The sequence below is a fragment of the Lepeophtheirus salmonis genome, chromosome 4, assembly GCF_016086655.4.
Source record: "Lepeophtheirus salmonis chromosome 4, UVic_Lsal_1.4, whole genome shotgun sequence".
Taxonomy (NCBI): Eukaryota; Metazoa; Arthropoda; class Copepoda; order Siphonostomatoida; family Caligidae; genus Lepeophtheirus; species Lepeophtheirus salmonis.
Window position 1 is genome coordinate 35155337 of NC_052134.2, and position 19667 is coordinate 35175003.

At 30.0% G+C, this 19667-nt stretch overlaps 1 protein-coding gene across 6 annotated transcripts in view; it reads left to right on the plus strand.

The window, feature by feature from the left end:
• The window catches only part of LOC121115814 (protein amalgam), an 89681-nt gene that overhangs the window by 57996 nt on the left and 12018 nt on the right, over positions 1–19667 (plus strand). The window lies entirely within an intron of this gene.

The following is a 19667-nucleotide window of genomic DNA, read 5'->3' on the forward strand; positions in this document are numbered from 1 at the left end:
AAAAATGTAAGGAATTTTGTAGTCAGAAACATATCTTCGGGCAACCAATATTTAAAAGAAACGATAAAAAGTATCCTTTGATCAGGATAAACACACAACAAAACAATATTTATAATATCTAACAAAATATTGGGAATATCATTTTTAATTCTAATCATTTTCCTATTAATATTTTCTTTAATAAAATTATTCAACAATATAAATTACCCCAAATCTCCTTCCCCTTCAAGTTATATTGCTTTTATAGAGCATGCTTAAATGACGTCAGTATTGTTGTTTATCATTTTCTAATTGATTAATTTTTGCTAAATAAATTGCAACTTTTCAATGCTTCCAAAATGTTTGTGTTCAGGTGTGCACACATTTATTTTAATCTAAGAAATAAGAATGTAGTTGTATTAATGAAATATTGTAGGCGTGTGCATGTAGCATCGAACGTGTACACAGGGATCACTGTATATAGTGCTCCTGATGTAAATCATATAAATATTTTTTTTATAAGAAATAATAATGTAGTCGTATTAATGAAATAGTGCAGGTGTGTTCGAATGACAAGATAACAGTTTCTGTTTGTTTTTGTAATGGGTCTCTCAAGGATATCCTATTTAATCAAAATAATTTATGTGTGTTATAGTGTGTGTGATGCACGTCCGCTTAGAAAAAAAATGATAAATACGCATTTATTTCAAAAATGAAGACAGATACAGACTTTAGACATGGAATAAAAGCTGTTAAGAATTTTCAGTTACGTTAGTAAGGATATGTTTCATTCTGATCAGACGAGATTCCTGGTTTCTGGAGCCCAAGTTTGATTTTCGCTAATAATCGTTATAGATTAGAAAATGCACCAAAAAAAAAAAATATCCAAAAAACGAATTATTGAAGTCATTGAAAAGGGGAAAATGTATATTAGAATCGATTTAAAAAAAGGAAATTATAACAATGAGTACGGCAAAGGAAGGAGCGGATTAGCAAGTAAATCTTATTATGTATCTTCTATCTTCATACTGGTTAAAGAAGGAACATCGCAAGTTATCAATGGCAATGCCAATATATAAATCATAGGGTCAGACATTTTAAAAAATTGCTTAATATTTACCAAAATCAGTATTTTCAATTGGTCAATTATATTTTGCATTTTCAAGAGTGTCAAAAGGGGGTGCAGGTTTGATTATATATGCATCAAATGGAAAGAAACAACAAAAATGTTGTATATAAGGAGGTTTTACAATATAAATTTACCTATTATATAGTTATAGTAAATCGTTTTAGTTTAGAATTTTAACATAAACAAGCTAAATTTATACAAAATCTTTTTAACACTCAATCTTTAAGTGTTTGTGCTAGTCATTCATAAATTTAATTAATGTGGATTCTCAGTATAAGCTAAGATTTGAATAAAATATAAATAATGCTGGTATGTTAAACTGATTTTGTTTTGTTTTTTTATTAGTGAGCGTCCTTAAGACTAAAATACTCATCAGTCATCCCAAATTATTTTCTCAAACTCTTACTGTTATTCTTGAGGAGGGAACACGCCGTTTGAATTTCTATTGAGTATTTACGTACGAGTGTACTCATGAAAAAATGGAGAGTACCTCTGAGGATTCCTCGTGGAGATATCTTTTATATTAATAAAGACAAATTTGTCCTTTAGCAAACGCATAAGTACTCTGGGTAATGCCGAGATTATGCAATAACAAAAGTGAAGAAGCTCTATTTTTAAAAATAAACTTGTGCAATAAAAACTACATTAAATAAAATTTAAACAAAAATAAAAACTGTAAAACTAAGGATCTTACCGAGTTTGAAAATGAAGAATGGAACATCATCCTGTTGAAGAAAAAAGAAAAAGAAATTAGGCATAAGAATTATATGTAAATATCTATATAATCCACACCGGTATTTGTAGGAGCATCCCCAGGATTATTCATATATATATTTTTTTTTTGGTGGGGGGAGATGAATTTTTGGATTTTGGTTTGAAAAAATGAATTAAATTTTTTACAAAATCTATAGCCATTCGCAAAAAATTATTTAAAAAAAAAATTGAAAAATTAATTCTTAAATATTAAACTTTATGGAACAAAATTGAAAAATTAATTCGTAAATATTAAATTTTATGGAAAAAAATTTCATAAATCCATAGCCATTCTCAAAAAAATTTGATTTTTTTGTAAACAAGTTTAATATTTGAAGCTTTTTTACAAAAGTTTTAATATTTGAAGTTTTTGTTAAACAGTTATGGATTTTTGAGTTTAAAAAAAAAAATATTAATACGAAAAATGTATTCCAAAAAAATTTATTTTTTGTGTATAGCTGTAGATTCTACAAAAAAAAAAAAAAAATTTGAAATTTTTTATAAATAGCTGGGTTCTTGAAATCTTTTTGAAAGATTTAATTTTGTGTGAATAACTGCATTTTTGAAATTTTTTCTGCAAAACTTAATTTTTCTAATTTTGTATTAAAAAATTTTAATTTTTCAAATTAGACCCCCCCCCCACCAAAAAAAATAAAAATCTATCATTCTACAGAAGCCCCTGCGTATGAACTTCTTTTTTTTTTGTTGCAAATTTCCCAATGTATATTGACGGGTTGCATAAAAAACCTAGTACATAATAACTACATAGGTTTGTCGTACATTACTACAAAACAATGAGTGAATACATTAAAATAACTAATAGACATTATAATTCGAAGAGCACTTAAGTAAAGGGGAGATCAAATCTACATATTCTATCTACTAACAGCAATAACAACAACAACAGCAAAGTGATAAGAGGTGGGGGGGAGATTTTTGAAAGAGATTCTCTCTACATGTTAATTGAATTTAAAATTCATATACTTGTACTGAGAGTTGAGTAGATGAATAGATTTTGAGAGTACTATTCTTTTCTTTTCTCATAATAGCTCATTACATAGATCCCTCACGTATTTGATGATTGATAAAAATCAAATCACAAATGGCTTAATAATTTATGAGCCAGGTTGTATGAAATTAACATACAAATTCTTTAGTAAATCAATGGCCCACCACGTCGTTATCTTTATTATACCACGCAACCTTTCCGCCAAAAAGAAACAGAAAAAAGAAGCGATATCATCTTGTAGTTCGTCAAATTAGTTAATCATACCAACCACTATTTATATAATCACAAACTACCACCGTCATATTATTTGTTCACAATTTTCAAAATGGATTACATATTATTAAAATCTACATAGTATTTTATTCGGTACTCTAATAAATATAATATTGCTTGGTAATATTTTATTAAAAGAGTAGTCATAATGAGTTATTACATTATTTTTATGAAGAAATAGCCAAAATTTCAGCATAGAAGCAATAAAATGGCCAATATATACATATATTATTTAAACGACGAGGATCAACTAGAAATTGTATTCCTGTTTGTTTGGAAACGGAGCATATTTATAGAATAACTTATTACTTTGTGTATTTATGAAAAAACCATGACAAAAACATTAAACCAAATACGTTATCGAGCACCGTTAGTCTGAGGTAATAGTAAAGTATGTAAATATTTTTATAATATTTTCGCGCAAGACGTCGCTTTTCTATGACGTCACTCATTTATTTATTGTTCGTAATATGTAGTATTACTAGGTTTGAATAAGTAATAATACGTATATCATTTATTCGTGTCGTAAATATTTTATATTTACACTAGCACGAACACGCTATCTTAAAGATAGCCAATGAAAAATAGCTTATTTATGTTAAAATTCTAAACTAAAACCATCTACTATAAATATATAATATGTAAATTTCTATTGTATAACCTTCTTGTATACAACATTTTTGTTGTTTCTGTCCATTTTATGTATATATAATCAAACTTGCACCTCCTGAATAAATTAAAAAATCCATAATTATTTATTTATATTTGTATGCCGTCAATAGTTACTTCATGAGTTATTACTTACGAAACCGACTATATAATAAAGTGAAAAAAATTATTAAATAAGTTTTTCTTTTCTTATTCCTTAATTATAACAAGATTTTTTTCTTTTTTTTAATTTGACCTCAATTTGAAGTACTTCCGGAACGCTGTAACTTTGATCGGATGGAGGGTAACGGGTTTTGATGGTACATAAAAACAAATTAGAAGGTCATTACCAACACTTAAACCCATCTCATGATCCATGATAATTTTGAATTTGGTCAACTTTAATAAATACTGAGCATTAATAGAAGCTGCAGTATTGTTCATCGGAATAATTTAAATAAATAACTCTTATCCTCCCAAAATTTGAGTAATATAGATTAGTATATAATAACGGTATTGAATAAATATTCCATAAGAAAATTAAAAGTTAAACTTAGAAAATCAGTCAATTTCTACCTTTTTTTTATTTCAAATTTTTTAAAGTTGTTAAATAATGCAAAAAAAAAGTATATGCAAAAAAAAAAAAAAATTACCTTCAAAATAAATCCTTCATTTTGCTGGATTTTTCCCTGATTAGAAACATTTTGTAGGAACTGTATTCAAGATAAATTAATAAAGGATTTATTTTTTGATTAGTGATTTCTTTTACCTTAAATTATTATCTATATAGTTATTCATTTCAAAATATGTCTCTGGATCGAAAAATCTCATTAAGCCGGAAGGCTTAACATTTTTTCCGAATTTGAACAGCTACTTTTTTATTATAGATTACTTTTAAAAAAATAAAAATCTATAAATCACCAAATTTGATCAATTATTCTCTGGCAAGTGCTTCACAATTAAGTAAACATAAAAAATGGTATGCCTGATTTTTTTTTTTACATAAGAGACCCTTTAAATGTTATCCAAACAATAAAAAAATTTATACTTCCTTAAATTAAATATTCATGGAGATATTACATGTTTAAACTGCTATAAATAGTGATATAGAAAAATCTACACTTCGGGCTTAATGATTTAAAAAAAAAAAACTTTATTTAAAAAAAAGAAGACTTTATAAGTCAAACTTACAGCAATTGAAAATTTTAAAGATATTTTTCTGGCTCTCTGGCTTCAATAACTGTAATAAATGTGGATTTTAGCTGGTGGGCGTTACAAGACCTGAATTTTGTTGCATATTGTTATTAAAAGGTTGCAATAATTGAATTTTAAGCTTCCGCTTATGTTGTGTCCAATTTTGAGATAGAAAGAAAAAATATGACGTACGGGTAAAAATGTAGACCATACCTTATATTCATACACAGAAGGATTTTCTCCCCTCTCACTTGACACTTTCTATCTTTAACGATTTGCATTTTTATTTTTTGTTTAAGTGGAAAGGGTCGGACTTAAGAGGATTACTTATTCCTATATATAAATAAATGTATACCCTCGTTTATGTTTCGAATGGAAGAGTAAAAACAAAAAATAAATGATTAACAGTGATTTATTGATTATGCTTTATTAATCGTGGGAGACACCCTTGTTAAAAGACGGGAGGCAAAGAAGCCTCTTACAGTAGATAAATCCATATAATTTCTCGTCTCTTTTGAATATATAATTTTATTATATATTTTTTGACAAAAAACTTATGTAATTTATTCTTTATTTCACTTTTTTTTTCTTATAAAAAAATAAAATAAGACGTATTCATAAAACCTTCTTTAAAAAGTTTTGAATATATAACTTTGACTATTTTTGATATAATATATTTTTTTTTTGATGGCCAAGTGCCTAAGTGATAGAAACAACAACAACGATTCCATTTTGTCAGCAGTTGAAAGTGTGATGGAAATTATGATGGATGATTCTTTTTATACTTCTATACGTGTTGAGTTAATATAAAAACAGTTTCGAATCGTTCAATATATTTTTTACTTCATATATTACAACCCAATAGAGATATGTACTTTAGTCAATTATTGGGATTACATCCAAATTTCTGGGATACGACTTGAGATATCCAAGAGTGTCTAGTTTAATAGTTTAAAACCTTTATTTGATTTATAAGACATAATTTGGCCCGATATGGCCTTTTCTAATAGTTTCTATAAATAATAAAAAAAAAAAAAACAACAATTACAATTAGTAAAAACAATCTTGAACAAAAATCAAGCAAATGATTAAATGTATAATCTACTTTTTTACATTATACGTATATACAGTCCCATATTTTATGAAAATACTTTGGCCAATTATAGATATTGTATTCAAATTTCTGGGATGATTTGAGATGTTCTAGAATGTTAACTATAATTTAAAGCCATTATTTGATATATGATACTTAATTTGTCTCTAATATAGCCCTTTCAAATATATAAATTTACTACAAATTCTTTGATTGCGATGATGAACTTTTTGCTACCTTCAGTGCATTTTGAGGCGTCTTTGACGGATTATTCAGAAATATGAATAATAATTTCTCAAGAATATAAATTTTATCCAGAATTCATTTTAAGAAGAAAAAATACATTTTAGCTAGTCTTTGTGTTGACAAGGGACATTTTTTTCCTTAATAAAGTGTCTTTAATTGATGTTAGCTTTAGACACCCATATCTCAGGAACTAATAAACCAGTTGATCTCAAATTTGTAGTATTTTGATACCTATTTTGAGACATGCAGTTATATTTTTTGATTTTTTTGTATCGATTGGAATGGAATGAAGCATTAGTAATAAAGCATTGTTTAAGCTTTTTAAAGGCCTATATCAAGTCTAAATAGAATGTGATATATATGAATTTTGTAATACTTGATACAATAATTTTGATATTTTTATTTTCCCCAAAATTTTCCTTTATTCAAAAAGATTCAGATATATATATATATGGCTTCTAGATAGTTTTGGCGCAAATATTTTCGTCGTAGGTAATTTTTCCGCCTACATTTTTCCTAATTTAGACTGTTTTCTTTTTTTTTTTTTAATCCTAGGATTTTAAGGAAAATTGAGTATTACCTCGGTATACCGGTAGAATTTAAGGGAAATCACTGCAAATATATCGTTACCGGTAATTTTGCTTTGAACATTTTCGCTGCCGGCAATTTTGCCTCAAGGAGATTTTGCCTCGTGACATAATCGCTGCCTTTATTTGCTTTTGTATTATCGGTTCGAGCTTTGATCTACATCCAATTAATTATATAGCTAGGAGAATAAATAAAAAGGATCTTTTTTATCATTTCAAATAATATCCCAAAAGGGATGAGTTACTTAAAATACAACGTGATGTTGATTTAAAATTACAACTACGACAAACATTATAGCTTTGTAATTGTACAAAATTCATATGAGTTTACCATCAGGAATTTATCCTCAGAAATTATAATTTATTTTATGAATATGTTCATTTTTTCTTCTTCTCCTAGCTATATAATTAACCTCATTGAGGTACAACCGTAAAGTTTGAACCAATATTATAAAAAAGTGGGGAAATGTCATGCGGTAAAATCTCTTCGAGGCAAAATTACTGATGATGATATTTTTGCAGTATTGCTTTCCTTTAAATTCTACTAGCATATCAAGATAATACTCAATTTCCCCAAAAATCCCGAGATTTAAAAAAATGTCTAAAATCACAATCCCTAGTAATAAGTACTATATTTCATTTATTTAAATACCATTTATTTATATTAATCAGAAGTGGACCCCTTGTACAAATAGATGTACATATTGAGGACAATTATAATAAATTTACTGAGTAAGCCATTTAGGCCTCTTTAAAATAACCATTTTAAATATCACATTCAACTTCATTTAAGCTACAAAGCTTATAAAAAAATGAAGCCATTAATAGTGGTGATCACAGGCATTTTCTCCCTCTCCCCCAAATTGCTCTAGTTATTAATGAAACATGGGGTATCTCCCTACATAGCGCGGTGTAAGAAATTATTCTGACTCAACGTATAGTGCGGTAAATTCCCTTCATATTTCGATTTTTTATATTATAATAATAAATTATGAAAAACTATATATTAAGGTAAACAAGAACTTTTATAGTTTAGATGAGTTCCTCCATACTACGTAGGCTGCATTATATATATATATCTGTCCTAGGCTACACTAAGTGTTTCCAGGTGCAATTTGACATTTCCTTTGGTAAGTTTGACATTTTTGTAGCATAACCGTACCAGAATGTTTTGACGTACGCCCATAATTTGTGTTGTTTACATTGACTTGAAAAAAATTGATTTGGCAAAAAATGGAATTAATTCGTGAACATTTTCGTGCGATCATTTTTCACAACTTTCGACGTGGATTATCACGACAAGTGTACATCGATGAATTTAAATCCTTGTATGGTAATGAAGCACCATCCTATAGCACTGTGGAAAACTGGTTTAATGAATTCAATCGTGGCCGACGCTCGTTCAATGACGAATTCCGTAAAGGTTGTCCAAAAACGATCATTGTGCCAGAGAACATTGATGCCGTGCATGAAGTGATAATGCAAGATCGTCATGTGACATACTGTGAGATAGAAGCATCCTTGGGCATTTCTTCCACCAACCTACATTCGATATTGTATGTACACCTTGCCTTTAAAAGGTTTGTTCTCGTTGGATCCCTTACAATTTGACAATGGCTCAAAAGAAGGCTTGGGACGATTGGTGCAAAAAATGTTGAAAAAATACGCTCGCGGGTCTTCAAAGGATGTTTATAAGATCGTCACAGGAGACGAACCATGGACTTATGCGTATGAGTCGAAACAAAACAACAAACAACTGTGTGGGTCTTCAAAAACGATCCAAATCCAACGAAAGTTGTTCGTGAAAGAAGTAGTTCAAAGCAAATAGTCGCCTGTTTCTTCTGCAAAACTGATCATGTGATGACTGTTCCACTTGAGCATTGTAGGGTGGTCCATTTTGAGTGGCATATCACAATTTGTTTGCCTGAAGTCTTCGGATAAATTTGGAAAACGAACAAGAGAAGACGAATCATTGTTCACCATGACAATGCAAGCTCTTACACATCGCTCAAACCAGCGCCTTTTTGACCGTTCAAAACGTCGAATTGATGGGTCATCCACTTTACAGCGGATGACTTAGCACCCAATGACTTATTTTTATTCCTGCACATCAAGAAAAAAATGCGTGAGATGCGTTTGAAGCGTTTAAAGACTATGCTTTGGAGGTGTCTCAATGGGAGTGGAAAAAGAGATTCGACAATTGGTTTGAGCGCATGCAAAAGTGTATATATCATGCTGGAGAATACTTTGAAAAACAATAAAACCATTTTTGATGATAAATATACCCCTTTTCATTATTAGGCCAGAATTATATATAGTACCCTACGTATGCCTATATTTTCATATATTAGGAGTGTATAATTTTGCACAGGGGGGTACTTAAAACTTTTGGTAATTATTGATTATTTAAATTTTACAATATTCAAATGACCGAATTCAAAATCAAGTAAATGCCAGTTTACGATTAAATATCACAATTATTTTGCTAGTTTATCGTGCAGCATGCATATTTTAAAATAATTTAAATGGCTTGATCGTCCTAATCGTACAAAAAAAAAAAAAAGGAAAATAGTAAAAAGTCCAAATTAATTTCCCAAATTTTTCGGGCTTATGTACTAAAAAAGTCCCTCAATAACGTGGATTTCAAATAAGGTAGATTTTTCTTCTTCCCAAAAACTGAATTGGGAAAACTGCGAGGATGTACTATTTAGAAATACAAACATCATAATATATGATCGTCGTTAATCTTTTTATTCTTCGAATCCCTTAATTTATCACTTATGACTGACTGATAAATCACCGAGAGATGAATATTGGATTACGAGTAATTTCATGAAGATCAATTTGATATTTTTGGATTGTCGAATATGTCAGTTCGAGAGGTGGGTTGTACTTTCGTACCACTCCTACCAACATAATTCAAATTTCATTCTACAAAAACTGCAGAACATTTACTAAATTATAAACGATTGTGCTTAATAATTTTCGAGCGTTACTTTAAAAAGATATATATTTTTTGATCAAAGCAAATACGAATATTTTTATTAATTATTCCCCCTATTTTGAAAATTCTAACGTATTAGCGAGAAAAAGAGCCATAATGTCTAAAGTGATTTCATTGCAGTTATTTCGTCTTTTTTTGTTACCATAAAAATATATGACATTGTCTAAGGCAACTTCAATTGAGCCAAATAATTGCATCCTGAATAATAAACTATATAATAAAGCAAAGTTCGTATGTCCATCTCTGGAGAACTCATATTGAGTATGGACTTAATATCTAAGAACTGTGTAATAATCTAAGAAATAACATTATGTGTAGATAAAGTTCAACACGCAGGGGCGTCCACAAGATTATATATCTTGGTTTTTAGAATTCTTTTGAAAAAGAAATTTGAAAAAATTCATTTAACGAAAAATCAAAAATTATACAATTTAATTTTTTCAAAAAAAAAATTGAAATATTAAATTTTTGGGATATAGATTTTAAAAAACCATAATTATTCTCAAAATAATTATATTTTTGGAAAAAAATATCTCAAAAATCCACTGTTGTGTACAATAAATTTCAAAAGTTAAATTTAAATATTTAATTTTTTGGAAAATAAATTTAAAAATCCACTGATGTTCAATTCAAAAAGAATTTTGAAAAAAAATTTTAAATATTTAATATTTCGGGAAAAATTTCAAAAATCCACTGTTGTTCACAAAAAATTAAATTTTTTGGAAAAAAATTTCAAATATAAATTTATTTGGAGAAAAATTTCAAAAATCCATGGCTATTCACAAAAAATTAAATTTTTTTATTTAAATTAAATTTAAAATGTTAAATTTTCTTGTTATAAGCAAAAATTCCTTAATTTGTCCCTCCAGCCCAACCTCTGTGGACGCACTTGGTGCGTCATAGTTTAAAAAAATAATATTATCCATCTTTATAGACTATATTATTAAAGGAAACTTCATCAACGACTAACAACTCAGATCAATACCGAATACTCCCGCCAGTAATTACATAAATGAAAAATATTTTAATTAATAAAAACTTCATCTTAAGCTAGTCAATCTAGCACAAAAAATTCTTGTAATACAAGTTAAAAAAATTTACAAGATGTAAATACTTGTAACTATGATCAAATACTGAAAATTTGAGAGTAATTACTTTGCATAACTTTAAGAGATATGGGAGTGTACAATTAAACATATTTGCTCAATATTTGACTACACTTTTAATTCAACATCAAATTACTTGTTCAATTTGTATTCTAGTGCTCAAAGGTCTTATGTAAATTATATAAAACACATTTATTCAAAAAAAATAAAAGTCATGCCTATAAAATTAATTGATGTGGATATATAACCACTCAAAAAGTAGTTTGTATACACAAATTTTTAAGGCTAATTTAAAGCATGCGGTTGAGCAGGGCGAAAAATAAAAATTCAATTTGCGTAAATTCAATATAGGTAGCTAAACTATGGGGGAAAATCACCTTTAGAATCTAACCTGGTGGGCACTTATATTAAATTTAAAAAATCACATGTTCATACATCGGTAAGAGATAAATTTTTCTGATATTTTTGAAATTTTCAAACAATTTGGTTTAGTTAATCCAAAGGTACGAGTGTTTAAATTTGGCATACTTAAATGAACCTTATTCTAGGTTTCATAAAAAGTAATCTGATTTTAATAATAAATATTAAAATAATGTGTCAAATGTTATAGATAAAATTAAATGTAGAATAATTACACAGCCAATTGCATTTTTCCGTCTATTAGCTAAGAAGGTTGAAACTTTCGGCTAAATATAGCTGAAATCGTTCAATCTTATTACACCAACACGTGATTGCTTTTATTGTATCACACAATCCTTCATCCTCCAAAAGAAATCGAAAAAGTCTCAAATTCATCTGGTAGTTAACATATGAGTTAATATATGACGTCTGCTTGAAAATCTCTCTTGTCTGTTTTTGTTCGGTAACTGAGAAAATGATCAATGAGACGTCCAAATCCAAATAACCCTCTTCTTTTCGTTAAATTATTTTTAGAAATGAAATTGTAGTATGAAAGGACCTTTTTTTGATAAAATATATTCAAAATATTGCCTCTCCATTTGAGAGGCACATAGCCCTAAACCCCTTCAACAATTAAAAAAACTCAAATTTTGCCAATTTCGTAGGATGTATAATTAATTAACTTATTCAATCAATCAAAGTTGTGATAAAAAAAAACCGACAAAAAGAGCAGAAAAATCGACAGCTGACAAAGAAATATACTCTAATTTTTTATATTAATAAGGTAATGCCGTGCGAGAAATAATAATATTTGACAATGGAAATAACAAATGAACAAAAATATTTTTTTTACACAAAAATAGACGACTCTGAATGGATTAAACTCATCTCCACAATTGTTTGCCAACAATTAGACTAATGATCTCTCCCTTATAAATATTTCATTTAATGATAATTTAATTTCTTAGCCATTTTTATTTGTACTTTGGACTTAATGACACTTTATGGCCATTTGCAGATTGCATGTTTATGGCCATTCTTTTTTAAGTTGTATTAAATTAGAAACTACTCTTAAAACATAAATGTTTCTCGGCTTCCTTCGTAAAATTTTATAGATATCATGTTATTTGTATATCAATTTAATTAACTACAATAAAATAATATAGTAGAATAGGTATTTCAAAAAAAAATAAAAAAAAAAAAACCCCGTATTTTAGGTAAAGTTGTAAATACTAAGCACTTTCGTTTTGTAAAAAAAAGACCAAAATTGACATGGTAACCCTGACGATTTGAATCATTTTTTGAAGGGAGCAGATTAGTTTTCACGTTATTTTTATTTTAGCTGTAAGCAGTTATGGAAGGAAGAACAGGGGCTTGCGCAGGGAGTGGCCTAGAGAGTGTATTGAACCCCCCCCATCCTTTTTACTAGAAAATTTAATTTTTGCAATTTTTTTCAAAAAGTTTAATTTGATTTTTCAAATTAAAAAAAAAAAAAATCTGTATAGTTATGAACTTTTACATTTCACAATCATCACATTCAACAAAATAGAATAGAAAATACTTAATGTATTTAATTTAAGGCCTTCTTTTGCTTTTCCAATTACAAAAGTGTATTTTTTATCTACGAAAATCCCATCTCCAATGATATGGTCACTTATCAAAGATTACAAAGGCAAGACCAGACGGGACGTCAAAATTTTGGTACTCAAACATCCCTAGTAATTCCAAAACTTTGAAATGGTCTACTGTATATTATAGTTTTGAGGAACACATCCGAAAAAAATTGCGAAGTCGTGATTCCTGATAGTGAAATCACGACCATGATTACGAAATACTGTAGTCTTACCTTGTACCATGTCAAAGAAATGAGTTTTTTCTCCAAGTCCTTCTTTTGTTCATCAAATCCGCAAGCAAGGCGGGGCCGAATCCCTTCCAAAACAGTGGAAGGGACATCGAAGTCACGGATATGAACTGTGGAAGAGGATAAAGAGTCCAAGGATTCCACAAAGACTATCTGTGAGAAGGAGAGGAGGAGTAAAATGGCCTGATAAAAGAGAAGACCGAACCAGTATGTATACATCATGTAGTACACAGTGTGAGGTTCAAGTCTTTAAAGAGATCTATGTGAAGACACTTATTCAATTAAGAAGGAGAATAAGTTCATATTTCGTTAGCTCCGTGCATGTAATCCAATATAATTGTTATATGTGGAGCTATTAGCAGGGGAGACCGAGTACAGTTGCAACACTGCTTGCCCCAAATACTTCGAACGGGTTTGAGTTAGACTCGCCAAATTTTAACACAATATACTGACATCTGTTAGTAATAATAATATAATTTTTAACCAATTAATACCTGTCAAAGTGTTAAAATATTAACATTGAGTGCTTTATACCAGATTAAGGGCTAATAAGACTTATAACATAAATCAACGATCCGTATTATGAATAAACAAAATTCACTCACAAAAAAATCTTGAAAGCCTTGCTCTGGCTAAAAGAAACATCCTTGATATGAGGGGAAACTATATTTATGTTAATAATCCAACAATTTTATGTCTTTTTATCTGTGAACGACTCATTTTTGAGTGTGCATTTAATATCTTTGAACGGCGTGACTACCTGATCAAAGAAATAGTAATGGAACAACGAGCGTGTTGAGTTAAAGTTCAGAGCATCTTTTAAAAAAAGAAAAGGAAAGGGGAGCACTTATCTGTAATTAAAGCTAAGTTTTTCTGTCTTTTGATTTGTGCGTCGACGCCTTATAACTCCAAGTAATGCCGGATACTTCTGCCACTAGAATAATAAGGAAGTAAAAACTTGTTGCAACTGTTCCCTTTGTAATGAGCGCAAAATATCTCAACCTTTTCTAAAGGCGTCTGCAGGGGTGCTCTAGAGGGACTGGGGTCTCCTCCCCCCAATAAAAAAAATGTTTTATTAACCAAAAAATAGTGAATAGGTATGGATTTTTAAAAAATTGTGAATTTTCTGGCTTTAGCTTTTTTCATGTTCAAAAATATACACTCTACCCGGTCTCCCCTATGTATAAAAGGATGGATGCAACTTAGAGGGGGGTGGGATTAAAGCGTTCCTCTTTGTTGTGTTTAAATGATATCAATCTGCTTGAGTTCATATATATTATCTAGATATAGGAATGTACAATAGATATATCAATGAAATAATTCCTAAATCCTAATTATATACGTAACCGGATTAATTATTTCACGGCACGTATATGGAAATAATAAGGCAAATTCAAATGTTAAATTTTTTCGAATTTCTTTTTCGAAATTCTATAGTTATTCCCAAAAATTATATACTTTTTTGGCTCTGCTGAATAATTTGCCGAAATATCTTCTTTTTTTAAGAAAAGAAATCTTTCAAAAAAATTGTAACCCTATTTTCGCTTAAAAGTTTTTTATCCTAACTTAAAAAAATCTTAATAAAGCCAAAATTCCTTAATTTGGAGGAGGAGTGTACAGCCCCTCCAGCTGCAGGGACCTTCAGTACATATTACTTTGACTACATTCAAATATCACTATTTATCATAGGCATAAAGTAGTATTCAATGCAGTTTTAAGTCTTTTTTTTCTTTTTTTAAAGCAATTTAATTAAGTTTAATCAAGATATATTAGAAATTAGTCACAAATTGCATACTAAACTGAAGCAACGCCATCTTTGTGGCCTAATTATAAAATAAAATGTATAAAATATATCCAATAAATCTTGATAAAAATTCATTAAGTGGCTTTAAGTATTTAAAAATCTTCATGATCTTCTTCGATTGTAATTTGTACATACTAATCCCGACAAAATAAATATGTATATCTATATATATTAAATGCGAATGTCTGTGTGTATACGGAAATTACAGCTAAACCAATGGATTTTGCTGAAATTTTTCTTGTAGGTTTTGAAAGCTTAAGAGATGTTCTGGTAACATTTTCTTTTTTTTTTTTTGCCTTCAAGGACATAGTCTCCTTAAATAGGCATATTTTGCTAAAAACTAACTATTTAAGTAACAAAATATTACTTCATATAAAATGAAAAATAAAGACCTTATCATTCTAAGAAAGGGGAAGGCCTGCAGTGTGTTTTTTTTCTTTTTTCTTGACAAAAATTGTTTTTTTTTATCGGGGGTTGGCATCAGAATTATCGCTGCATGATGGTATATATCTTTGCACATTTTTTTAAAAGGAGATTATAAGGTTTAGAGAAGAAAAAAGGAAGAAAGAATAAGACAAAGGATTTTTGACAATAATATGAAAGATGAGGAAACGATAATACTTGAATATTTTTTCTTGTCTAAACCTTATAATCTCCCCTTAAAAAAAGTATCCAAATATACAGAGTGGTCCATTCAAATCTGAACACTAACAATTTTAAACTTCAACAAGATATACATAATTTATTAATTAACAATAGAGTTTCAACAAAAGTAATACTATAAATAGGGGGTACGGGAACTTGGTATAAAACATATTCGTATAAGGACAATTCGTATCAAACATTTTCATATAATGACATTTAGTATAAAAACAATTTTGTATAAATTTATGTGGAAACTTTAATAGACTTTATGAATTGTCATTTTATACCCAGAATGTTGGGGGTGGTTTTGGGTACCGTCGATATTTTAGTAACTAATAAGAGCCCCTCACAACCCTCCCAATTGTACGCCGAATCTTGGGCGTATTTTCGGGTACCGCCAGGTACCCGAAAACAGGATGCAACTTACTGGCAAAACTTTAAAAACAATTAAAAGCCCCTCACATCCTCCCAATTGTACCCTAAATGTTTGGTGTTGTTTTCGGGTACCGCCAGGCTCCAAAACGGGATGGAACTTAGCGAGCATACTTGAAAAAACAATTAAGAGTACTTCAACCCCCTCCCTAATTATACGTACCTCGAATGTTTGGTGGTGTTTTCGGGTTCTTATTGGCTTAAAATTATAATCTACTATATGTTCCTCCTATATGTTCGGGATACAACTAGGGGCTAGTGAAGGGCTCTAAGTAGTTTCTTCTAGGATCAGTGGTGGTTGCATACCGTTTCGGGACCTGGCAGTACCCGAAAATACCCCCAACATTTGGGGTACAATTGGGGGATGGTGGTGGGTTCTTAGTAGTTTCTTCAAGTATCGGCGGAGGGTTGCATCCCGTTTTGGGACCCAGCAGTACCCGAAAACACTCCCAACATTTGGGGTACAATTGGGGGGTTGTAAGGGGATCTTAGTAGTTACTTAAGTAGTGCCGGTACTTGAAAATTCCCTCAAAATTTGGGGTATAAAATCACAATTCATAATGTATATGCCCCGTTTTGTCATAAATTTATACGAAATGTCCTTATACGAAAATGTTTTATACGAAGTTACCTATTACCTATAAATAGATGTGTTTTAAACTCTCTTAATCATTAATGTGGCTGCTCTTATCAGCAATTATGTCTTCCAGTCAGCGGCATAATGCCTGGCACCCGCTGCAGATGTAGTGCTCTCTCATGGCGTCCCATTGCTGGGTAAAATGTGCTTTGAGGGTCTCGGTATTTGTATGCTGGACACTGCAGGCCTTCCTCTCGAAATAAATCCAAAAGTTGTTGGCAAGGAGGTTGGCATCAGAGTTGTAGGGGTGCAAAAAGTACCAAAAAGAGTTCAAAAGAGTCTTGCAAAGTAGGAGATAAAGGATTCTTTCAGTTCTGGTGTCAAAAGTGGCCACATTTTTGATAGCTCTCTGGACAATATGGTGTGAAATATCTTACATTGACCCACTTGGACTTGAGGGGATTTGCCTGCTCTGTTTTCTCGTCGATCACGTTCAAGTGTCATTTTTTCGACTTGTACGTAAGCTAAAGCGAGCTCAGATTTGTTTTCTTTTGTAACTAATTTTTTTTTTTTTTTTGCTTTAATATATCGAATTATGAATTAATTTTAATCAATCAACCTTCATTAATTCTTTAATTAGTAAGTGTTCAGATTTCAATGGACTGCTTGATACATACCAACATGCATCTGGAATAATTCTTAAAATATTAGGGTCTTTATTCTATATTTTATATGAGGCAGAAGGGTTCAGAATCAATCTTAATTTATCAATGTCCTGGCCAACGTGGGCAAACCTACATAGTTTAGTATATATTATAATACAAAATAATATAATATCTGATATTATTCTTTTCTTTATCAAGTATCATTTGAAAACATGTTACTTGATACATCGTTAATTGCGTCCTTGTATGTCACTCACTCTCTCTCGATCCACTTGAATAGAGTAGATGTTTATTCAACAATATACTATTTTTAGTGTACATATTATTCAGTAGATGATGTGTAAAAGTAGTTAGGATTCGAAACTGTTATGTACTCCTTAGTAACAAAAACTACGTTACCACATTTATAGAGCTGTATAAATATGTCCAAGAAAGCGGGAGAGACTTTTTTTAGTTGCAACTGTAACATAATTTTAATCATGGTTATCATCATTATTATTTAATTCTTAAAATAAGAACATTCAATGACACAAAATGATACCCAGTACTTGTGCTTATGAAAGACGCAGAGTAAGAATAAGGGTTTGCTCGGGAGTTATAAGTGTTAGACCTTGTTGGACTCGGAGTAGAAAGGACAATCGATATCGCTATAATTCCAGGCTATTTATCCTTGCTGTGTATAGAGATGAGTTTATATGTATTTCATTCCTGTCACGGCTGCAAGTAGTTGATCTGATACAACGTAATGAGAGTTAAGCAGCTCTATCCTCCTAAAGATTATTCAAATTTCCAGGATTTGCCCACATAATACTAGAAACCTGTAAACGAAGACTCAAGCGTGCCCGCTACAAATGGGGAACAAGAACTGATAAATTTCTACAATGACTAGAGAATGGTTTTTGTAAGAGGTCGAGGAGAAGGCGGGAACGAGACATATGGTACACCTGAATCGCTAAACTTAGTTCTTTCTTTACACACATCCCCTCTAGTTTAACAAAGATATAAAACAAATTCAAGGGGCTATTTGTCATATGTTTATGAAAAAACACTCATTTATAGGTTAAAAAAGTCAAATGGATGCCTATAATTAAATAAAGGCCTGCGATAGGCTTGATAATAGAGTTAAATAATTCCATAAAACTGTGATTTATTAATCTCACAGGCCCGATATATTATATAGGTATATGCTTTAATATTTGAACTCAATAAATATTTTATTTCCCCATAAAAATATGACAAATCATCGACAAATGGCATTTTGAACTTATATAATGTTATTGTCGTAATTTCTCAGTTCTTTTACTCCATTTGAGGCGGGTGGACTTGATACTTCGCTTACAGTTTTCTTGTATTACATTGATTACCACGATCATTTGCGGTTTTTATTAATTTTAGAAGTCGGAGGTCTTATTATTTGAATCTTTCTTAATTACACAAGAGAAAATATGTTTCTTCCTGCTTTACATTAGTCGTCATGACATTCCCTTCCTCTTTTCTATAAATTAATATAGTATAATCCTTGAATGATCAGTTATTCTTTTTAAGTACTGTTTTACTCGTAAAATATATTATACTTTAGATTTTAATTTTGCAAGAATGGTGGCCTCTCTCCATCATCAAAATGTATATATCCTCCGAAAATGACTTATAAATTTTGCAAGTAATCAATATTCATTTGCCACTCTCACTACTCAGAAAATGAGGGTGAAAGACTTAATAAATATAACCTCAACGGAGAGTACAAAGTAAACATTATTGTTGGGATAATGCTCTCTGTACTCATGATACATAATGATTCTCAAACAATATTTACAATATTCTTTGAGAATATTCAAAAAAGATAGGTTTTTTCAAAGGTGTCACTCCTTCTAATGACACACATAGTTATGATGAAGGATGGAAACTTTGATTAAACATCTGAAAGACATTGTCTTCCATCTCAGCTACTCAGCAATAATTCTCAACATCTCTCTACGATCCATACAATGTCATCGTTGAATAAAATTAATCTTCATCCATAGAACTTAATTAGTTAAACCATTTTTAACCCTGGTAACTTTTTTTTTTGTAAAGATGTAACGTTTTTTCGACTTCATCTTTAAGTAGAAATTAATAGCTTTTGGGACTCTAATCATATTTTTTCGGTCAAGATACGGATAGGATTCCATGATTTGATCTAATGGATTTTTTTAGGTTAGCAATAAAGATGGGGTCCTTATCTTATCCCAACTTGACTAGTGGACTTTTTTAACATCCTTGTCCT